Source organism: Eriocheir sinensis, chromosome 36, assembly GCF_024679095.1.
Source record: "Eriocheir sinensis breed Jianghai 21 chromosome 36, ASM2467909v1, whole genome shotgun sequence".
Lineage (NCBI taxonomy): Eukaryota > Metazoa > Arthropoda > Malacostraca > Decapoda > Varunidae > Eriocheir > Eriocheir sinensis.
In genome coordinates, this window is record NC_066544.1 from 14,382,653 (window position 1) to 14,392,652 (window position 10,000).

Genomic DNA, 10,000 nt, shown 5'->3' on the forward strand with positions numbered 1-10,000 from the left:
ACAGAGCCATTTTCTTCTCTTCATTCCGACGTCCATTACCATTCTTTGTGTGTGTGTGTGTGTGTGTGTGTGTGTGTGTGTGTGTGTGTGTGTGTGTGTGTGTGTGTGTGTGTGTGTGTGTTTCCTCGAATGTGTTTCTTTCCTACTGTCTGTTTTTTTAATATATTCTCTTTCTTTTCCTTTTTCATAATGAGTAAAAATAACGAGACAATACAAAGTTATTTTTTTTTTCCTATTTACCTTTTCCCTTTTCTATACGGGAAAGGAGACAGACGAGGGTCAAAATAACAATGAAAACTGATGAATTAATAAAGAAAGGCAAACTGGGGAATAAAACAATGATTAATAACACGTGACAATAGTTAGCTTTTTTTCCTATTTACCTTTTCCCTTTTCTATACGGCAAAGGGGACAGACGAGGGACGAACTAATAATGAAAACTGATGAATTAATAAAGAAAGTCAAACTGGGGAATAAAACAATGATTAATAACACGTGACAATAGTTAGTTTTTTTCCCTTTTATCTTTTCCCTTTTCTATACGGCAAAGGAGACAGACGAGGGACGAACTAATAATGAAAACTGATGAATTAATAAAGAAAGTCAAACTGGGGAATAAAACAATGATTAAAAACACGTGACAATAGTTAGTTTTTTTTCCTTTTATCTTTTTCCTTTTCTATACGGCAAAGGAGACAGACGAGGGACAAACTAATAATGAAAACTGATGAATTAATAAAGAAAGTCAAACTGGGGAATAAAACAATGAGAATAACACGTGACAATATAGTTAGCTTTTTTTCCCTTTTCTATACGGCAAAGGAGACAGACGAGGGACAAAAGAACAATGAAAACTGATGAATTAATAAAGAAAGTCAAACTGGGGAATAAAACAATAGAGGCAATGCTTGTATTATGTTTGTATTACGCAAGTGTTCTGCTAATCTTAAAAACTTGAACTGTCGTGCGGTATCGTGTCTTGCTCTTTCTTGCTTTCCTCCGACTTGCTCATTCTTGGTGTTACGGTTTTTTTTCTCGCGCACTTTTCTGGTTCTAATTTCACAGTCGTAGTTTTCTTCATTTTCATTTCACACTCTTGATTTTCTTCGTGTTCATCCATCTTGCTTTCCTCCAACTTGATCTGTCTTGGCTTACTTTCTACTAAATTGTCTTCTTCTGACTTGCTTTTCTTCATCTTATCGCACAGTTTTTCTTTTCTTCGTCTTGATCACAAAGTCTTGCATATCTCTATTCTGCTTCTCCGTCTTATTTAATTTGTCTTGCTCTTCTTTCCTTGTCTTGATCTGCCTTGCTTTCCTTCCTCTTAATCTTACATTCTTGCTTTTCTTCTTAATCCCATTGTTTTGGATTTCTCTATTTTGCTTTCCTCTGTCTTGTTGATCTGTCTTGTATTACTTCCTCTTCGTCTTCATCTGCTTTGCTTTCCTTCAGCTTAATCTTGCATTCTTCCTTTTGTTCAATTTTTCTCTTCTTTTTTTTCAAGTCCGTCCTTCGATACATTTTTGGACTTCTCTTTTTTACTTTTCTCTGTCTTAATCTGTCTTGTTCTTCATCTTGATCAAATTCATATTACCGTCTTGCTTTTCATCCCTTTTTCTTCCCCTTCTTCCTTTTTTTTTAAGTGTCCTTCGTTAGATTTTTGGACTTCTCTACTTTGCTTTTCCGAGTCTTACTCTGTCTTGTATTTCTTCCTCTTCCTCTTCATCTCCTTTGCTTTCCTTCAACTTCATTTCACCGTCTCGCGCTTTTCTTCCCCTTTTTTTCCCCTTCTTCTTTTTTCAAGTCCGTCCTTCGTTACATTTTTGGATTTCTCTACTTTGCTTTCCTCGGTCTCAATCTGTCTTCCTCTTCTTTCTTCGTCTTGATCTCAGTCTTGCCTTCCTTCAACTTCATCTCACCATCTTGCTTTTCTTCCCCCCTTTTTTACCCTTCTCCCTTTTTTCCAGGTCCGTCCTTCTTTACTCTTTATCCAATTACTTCACTGCGCCGCGAGTTTGTTTAATTTCGCCTAAACTCACTCACCCAACTTCTGTGCTCCCGTGTAATTTTCATTTTACTCACTCTCTCTCTCTCTCTCTCTCTCTCTCTCTCTCTCTCTCTCTCTCTGACCACTAACAGGCCAATTAAGCAGTCAGGGAGTAATCTGAGAGCCTGGATCACTATGACGAGGCACCCCATCCGTCTGTCTGTCTGTCTGTCATTCTGTCTGACTGGCTATTGAGTGTCTGCCTGTCTGTCTGTCTGTGTGTCTGGGAATTGAATGTCTGTCTGTCCATCTGTCTGACTCTCGGTATTGAACTTGTCTATCTGTCTGTATGTCTGGGTAACTGTATGTCTGGCTAACTGGGTGACTAGTTTAATGGCTGTGTTTAAATGTCTGTGGTTAGCTGTCTGATTCTCTCTCTCTCTCTCTCTCTCTCTCTCTCTCTCTCTCTCTCTCTCTCTCTCTCTCTCTCTCTCTCTCTCTCTCAAGACATCCAATCCCTTTTGAACATAAACATTTATTCCTCTCTTCCTCCATACCGAGAAAAAGAGAGAGAGAGAATGTTGGCACCGTGGGAGAATGGCACTGTGCTGAGATCCGGGTGAGTGTGGTGGTGAATGTGGTGATGATGGTGGTGGTGGTGATGGTGATGGTGGTGGTGATGAGGTGGTGATTGGTGGTGATGAGGTGGTGATGGTGTGGTTTGTAGTATTGACAGTATAATGGTGGTGGTGGTGGTGGTGGTTGTGGTGGTGGTGGTGGTGGTTGTGGTGGTGGTGGTGGTGGTTGTGGTGATGGAGGTGGTGGTGAGGTGGTGATGAAGTGGTTTATAGTATTGACAGTATAATGGTGGTGATGGTATGGTGATGGTAGTAGTGGTGGTGGTGGTGGTGGTGGTGGTGGTGGTGGTGGTGGTGATGATGATGATGATGATGATGATGATGATGGTGGTGGTGGTGATGTGTGGTTGAGAAGGGAAGGAGAAATAAAGGATGAGAGAGAGAGAGAGAGAGAGAGAATGATACACATAACCAACACCTGCATATCTTCTCTCTCTCTCTCTCTCTCTCTCTCACCTCGATCACTCACATCCCTTAAGATGCTACACACACACACACACACACACACACACACACACACTAGGGGACCCAAATACAACTTGAACAGACTTCATTTCCTCTCCCAAAACTTGTGTAATCCTCTCTCTCTCTCTCTCTCTCTCTCTCTCTCTCTCTCTCTCTCTCTCTCTCTTATACACACAGACAGAACAATTACTAACACGAAAATGAAAAAAGAAAGAAGACAACAAACAAGAAAATAAGTAAAATATAATAAACGCGATACAAAGAAAATAAAGAAAGACAAAAATACAGGAAGGAAAAAAGATAAAGAGAAAGAAGAAAAAACTATCAGTAGCACAAGATAAAGAAAAAAGTAAGAAAAGAATCAAAAGAAAGAAAAAGAAAGAAAAATCGAAAAAGAAAGAAAAGGTCGAAAAAAGAAAGAAAAAGAAAACAAACAAGACAAATGATAAACAGATCAGTTATCGAAAAGAAGAAGAAAAGAGGAAAAAAAAGAAAGAAATTATAGAAAAAAGAATAGGAAGAAAACAAAAAAATGAAAAGGAAAAAAATAGAAAAGGGAAGAAAATATACCCAAAAAATAAAAGGTAAAAAAATAAAAATATATATAAAAAATAAAATAAAATAAAATAAAAAAAGGTTCGCCGCAGCCCAGCAAGTTCAAATCGATGGGAAAAAATTGGAAAAGTATTATATGATTCTTGTGACGAATTGAAATATTGGTCTCGATGCGGGTATGGGAACGAGAGAGAGAGAGAGAGAGAGAGAGAGAGAGAGAGAGAGAGAGAGAATGATTGACAGAAAGACAGAAACACGTAGATACACACACAGACAGACAGATACACACACAGACACAGACAAGTAGACAGACACACAGACATACATGGACACAGACAACACATACACATGCAGAAAGACATACATACACAGACAGATAGACAGAAAATGAGACAGACAGAAGTATATAAAAAGACTGACTGACTGCCTTACTGACTGACTGATTTACTGACTGACTGACTGAATGAAGGAATGACTGACTGACTGACTGATTGATTAACTGATTGGCTGAACGCATGGATGACTGACTGACTGATTGAATGAATGAGAATAAATGAGGAAATGGCTGACTGACTGACTGAACGCATGGATGACTGAGTGACTGACTGAGTGAGTGAATGAACGACTGAAGAAAATTAACTGACAGACGAACCGATTCACGAATGTTTTAATTAAAGACGCAGAAGCAAGGATTATTTTCACTTAACACACACACACACACACACACACACACACACACACACACACACTCTAATTCAGCCTCTCCTTAGCCAGCTGTTCGGGCGGGGCCTTGGTGGTGCAGGGTTCGTGGTTTCGGGGCAGACTGTTTCCAATTTATTTTATCATCCTCGTGTTTGTTGGGGAAGTTTGTAGTTGTAACAGACACTCTCTTCCTCCCCCTCCCTCTTCCCCTCCTGGCCCCCAACCCCCTCCTCCCCATCCCTCTTCCCCTCTTGTCCCCATTTCCCCCCCTCCCCCTCTTTTTTTGGGGGGTTGTGTTGTCCTGTGTTGGGGGGAAGAGGAAAATGAGTGGAGATGAAGTAATGAATTGAGTTGTGTTTCTTTGTGTTGCCGCAGGGATATAGAGGAAAGGGAAGAGGATGGTTGTTATATGTTGTGTTGCTGTTAATGTTTTTTTTTTTTTGGGGGGGGGAGGGAAAGGAAGGAGGTTGTTGTCGTTAGTGTTTTCCTCTAATTTCCGTTTGTTTCATTTTTAATCTTATTGTTAGTTTTTTTTATTGATGCGGTGATGTAAATAAGGGAAAGGAGGAGAATAGGAAAATGAAAAGGAAGACAAAATATAAAAACAAAAGGAAGAAAATATACCAAAAAGAACAAAAAATAAAAATAAAATAGAAAAATGGAAAAAAAAAAGAAAAAGAAAAGAATAATAGAAGAAAAGGAAGAAAATTTTATATAGTTTCACAGTATCTTCACCTCTTTTTGTTTTCGTTTTTTCAACTTAGTGTTTTAAATTCCTCTTCCCTTGTACTACTACTACTACTACTACAACTACTACTTTACAACTACTACCACTACTACAACTACTACTACTACTACTACGACTACAACTACAACTTTACAACTACTACTACTATTACTACTATTTTACTACTACCACTACTACTACTACTACTACTTATATGAACTTCCGTGACATCTAATACTCCGCAATTCTAAAGATGTAAATTTAAAAGTCCTAGATGTTTAAAAGTCCAGAAAACACTAACAGACTGTGGGTAAACATTCTCTCTCTCTCTCTCTCTCTCTCTCTCTCTCTCTCTCTCTCTCTCTCTCTCTCTCTCTCTGGCTTTTATCACCCTCCATTTCTTCCAATTTCACTTCTCTCTTAAATTCATTCCCTCCTCTCTCATTGTCATTTCCTCCACTCCTTCCTTTTCCTCCTCCTCCTCCTTCCTCCCCCTCCTCCTCCTTACTTCCTTCCTTTAAAGACGTTTCTCCATTTATTTCTCTCGGTTCCATTCTCTTATGTTATTTAGTATTTCTTTCTTATTCTTTCTCTTGTTATTTTCTTTCTTCATCATTTCGTTGTCTCTCATTTAAGGTGTTTATGTGTGTCTGTCTGTCTGTTTGTCCGTCTGTCTAACTTGTCTTCTTTTATATATATATTGTCTTTTTTTATTTATTTATTTATGTAAGGACAGTAAGGATAAAAAAAACCTGAAGAATAATGAAAGGAGGAAAAGGAGGGGGGCAGAAGGAGGAAGAGGAGGTGGAGGAGGAGAGAAAAGGAAGAAGAAAGACAAGGGAGAGAGAGAGAAAAAGATAAAGGAGTGAAGAGAAGGAAGGAATCGATGACCAAAGGGACGAAAGAAAGAAATGAAAAGAAGGAAAAAAAATGAAGAATGGGAAGGGAAAAAAAGGAGGGCAGAATAGAGCACTCAATAAATACTCTCTCTCTCTCTCTCTCTCTCTCTCTCTCTCTCTCTCTCTCTCTCTCTCTCTCTCTCTCTCTCTCTCTCTCTCTCTCTCTCCGCCACCTGTTCATAATGAGGCTGTTAGTGGAGGGGGAAGACGCTAGTTGGTAACCACAAGAGAGAGAGAGGTGGGTGGGGGAGGCATGAAACAATGAAGGATATATCTAGGGCGACCGAGGATGCTGCGCCGTGTGTGTGTGTGTGTGTGTGTGTGTGTGTGTGTGTGTGTGTGTGTGTGTGTGTGTGTGTGTGTAACTTGCGTGACTCTCCTTGAAAATTAGTTCTCTTCCTCTTAATTCCCTTCTTCCTCCTCCTCCTCCTCCTCCTCCTCCTCTTTCCTTCTTCCTTCCTTCACTTCTGGTTTTGTATTATGGAGGAAGAAGGAAGGGAGGGAGGGAGGGAGAGAAGGAAGATGGATGGAGGAAAGCTAAACAAAGAGGAGGGTAAGGGAGGAGAGAAGAGGAAGGGAGACTGAGGAAAAGGTGAGGAAAGAATGGTGGAGGAAAACAAAGAATGAGGGAAGGAGAGGGAAAGGAATTAAGGCTTTTCTTCCTCTTTTTCTTCTTTTCTTCATCTTTTCTTTTTCTGATACTTCTTTTTTTCCTTCTTTTATTTCTTTTTTCTTCTGATCCTTCTCCTTTTTCTCTCTTTCTTTCTTTCTTCTGATACAACTCCTATTTCTTTCTTTCTTTCTTTCTTTCTTCTGATACAACTTCTCCTTTTCTTTCTTTCTTTCTTTCTTTCTTTCTCCTGATACAACTTTTTTTTTGTTTCTTTCTTTTAACATAATTTTTTTCTTTCTATTTTCTTTCTTCTTCGCTTCCTCCTCCTCCTCTACTTATTCCTTCTTCTTTTTCTTCTTCTTCTTCACGCCCTAAATACTCAGTAGTTTCAGCGGTCCTAACATCATCACCACCACTGCTACACCATCAACTCCACACCGTCATCACCATCACCACCATCATCATCATCACCACCACCACCAGAACGTAAGAATATCATCACCATCAAAGAACAACAACAACAACAACAATAACAGGACTATCAACCTCTCTCTCTCTCTCTCTCTCTCTCTCTCTCTCTCTCTCTCTCTCTCTCTCTCTCTCTCTGTTATTGATATATTGTTTACTGATTGTGATTCATGAGTTGTAAAAGACAGCTACGACTAATGAGGAGGAGGAGGAGGAGGAGGAGGAGGAGGAGGAGGAGGAGGGAGAGAATACCTTGCCTTCCTCCCTTCTTGCTTCATTTGCCTTCGTGTCACTCTGCATTCCTCCCTTCCTCTCCCTCCCTCCTTCCTTCCCTCCCTTCCTCATTCTCCTTCATTTGTTCTTCCTTAACTTGCTTCCTCTTCCTCTCCCTCCCCTCTCCATTATTATTTTCTTCTCCCTTCCTTCCTTCATACACTCCCTTCTTTTTTCTTCCTTGCTTCCCTTTTCGTCTTTATCTCCCTTTTATCTTTGCCTATCCTTATTCTTCTTCTGTTCCTCTTATCTCTTCCTTGCCTCTTCATCTTCCTCTTTAGATTCCCCTATTTACTCAGTTTTCTTTCCTTCCTTCCTTTCCTCTTCCTTCCTTCTGGTCTCCTTCTCCTTCATCTTTCTCTCTTTCCCCCCCTTCCTTTTTGTGCTCTCGCTTCCTCCTTCTCTTTCCCCTTCCTTACTTATTCCTTAGTATCCCTCTTTTACCTTCTCCCTTCCCCTCCCTTCTTTTTCGGCCTCTCTCCCTTCCTTCCTCTTTCCCTCCCTTCCTTCCATCCTCGCATCTCTCCTTCCTTCTTTTCTCTTCCTTTCCCCGCTTGGCTTATCTCTCTTCCTTCTTATCTCTCCCTCTCCCTTTCCTCCTCTTCCTCCTTCTTCTTCTCCCTCCCTCTCTCTCTCCCTCCTTCTCCTTGGTCTTCATGTATTCAGTGAGCAATCAAAATATTAGCACAACGGGGGCACGTCTGCACACCACCACTTCCACCACCTCCACCACCACTTCCACCACCTCCACCTCCACCTCCTTCATCCATTCCTTCACCTCCATGGGCTCTTTTTTTTCTTTTTTCTTAGCGGGTATTTTTTTCTTATTTTCTTAGCGTGCATTATTTTTTTTCTTAGCGTGCATTTTTTTTTCTTAGCGGGTATTTTTTTTATTTTCTAAGCGGGCATTTTTTTTATATTTTCTTAGCGGGCAATTTTATTTTATTTTCTTAGCGGGCATTTTTTTTTATATTTTCTTAGCGGGCAATTTTATTTTATTTTCTTAGCGGGCATTTTTTTTATTTTCTTCACGGCCTTTTTTTTTTATCCTTGAGTTGCTTCCTTTACTAAAAAATAAATAAATACTACAACAACCACCACCACCACCACCACCACCTCCACCAACAGATCCACCACCACCACCACCACCATCGTCACCATCTCCACCACCACCTCCTCCTTCTCCTTCATTCCTTCCTTCACCTCCACACACACACCATTCTCATTACCCCATCAAGCACAACCACCACCATCATCATCACCACCACCTCCACCACCACAACCACCTCCTCCACCTCCTCCTCCTCTATTAAATGCAGGCTTCTCCTCCTCCTCCTCACCACCACAACCACCACCACCACCACTAGCTCAACACCACATCCATCCTTCCTTACTCCACCTCCACTACCACCAAACAGATCACTCACCACTATCTTTTTTACCTCCATCATCATCATCACCATCATCTACACCATCATTTCAACTTCTTCTTCGCCATTAGCCATTACGGTTCTCTCTCTCTCTCTCTCTCTCTCTCTCTCTCTCTCTCTCTCTCTCTCTCTCTCTCTCTCTCTCTCTCAGGAGGAAAAATATATTACAACATGCCTCTTCCTCTTCCTCCTCCTCCTCCTCTTATTTTTCTTCTTTTTATCACCATTCTTTTCTCTTTGCTCCGTCTTACCGTTTCTCCTCCTCCTCCTCCTCTTCTTCTTCTTCCTCTTCCTCTTCATGTCATTCTTCTGCCCATTCTCTTTCGTCTCTTTCAACATTATTTCCTCTTATTTTTCCGTTTTCTCTTCCTCTTCCTCCTCCTCTTCTGTCTCATTTTTCTCGCGCTATTTCTTCTTTAACTCTCTCTCTCTCTCTCTCTCTCTCTCTCTCTCTCTCTCTCTCTCTCTCTCTCTCTCTCTCTCTCTCTCTCTCTCTCTCTTCTTCTTCTTCTTCTCAATGTCCTCTTACAGTAACAGCTCCTCCTCCTCCTCCTCCTCCTCCTCCTCCTCCTCCTCCTCCTCCTCTTCTTCTTCTTCTTCTTCTTCTTCTTCTTCTTCTTCTTCTTCTTCTTCTTCTTCTTCCCTTCCTCTCAATGTCCTCTTACAGTAACAGCTCCTCCTCCTCCTCCTCCTCCTCCTCGTAACAACTTCCTGATTGGGTTTGTCAGGTCTCAGTAAGGGTGATGGAGTGACGGATGAGAAGGGGGGGGAGGGGGGGGAGATGGGTGAGTGGATGTCATGAAAGGGGGAGGGAGGGAGAGAGGCCTTGAAAACAGTGCCTCTCTCTCTCTCTCTCTCTCTCTCTCTCTCTCTCTCTCTCTCTCTCTCTCTCTCTCTCTCTCTCTCTCAAGCGCTGCATGACAACACTGTTAAAGAAAATTACACGAGGAGGAATTTCAGGAGGAGGAGGAGGAGGAGGAGGAAGAGGAGGAGGAGGAGGAGGAGGAAGGGAAGAAGAGCTAAGGAGGCAAGACAGAAGTTGTATGCAAACAAAAAAGAAGAGGAGGAGGAGGAGGAGGAAGAGGAGGAGGAGGAGGAGGAGGAGAAAAGTATATATATAAGGAAAATAGAAGAGAAAGGAAAGGTTAGAAAAAACGAGAAAATAAGAAGAGAAGGTTCGCAAAGAGACAGGAAAAGAGGAAAAGAGAAAAGAAGAGAAAGAAGAAAATGCAGGAAAGAAGAG

General features: G+C 41.0%; 1 protein-coding gene across 10 annotated transcripts in view; it reads right to left on the reverse strand.

Annotated features, from left to right (window-relative positions):
• Positions 1-10,000, reverse strand: part of LOC127007879 (protein kinase C and casein kinase substrate in neurons protein 2-like) — a 147,450-nt gene that overhangs the window by 75,209 nt on the left and 62,241 nt on the right. The gene's annotated exons all lie outside the window — the stretch shown is intronic.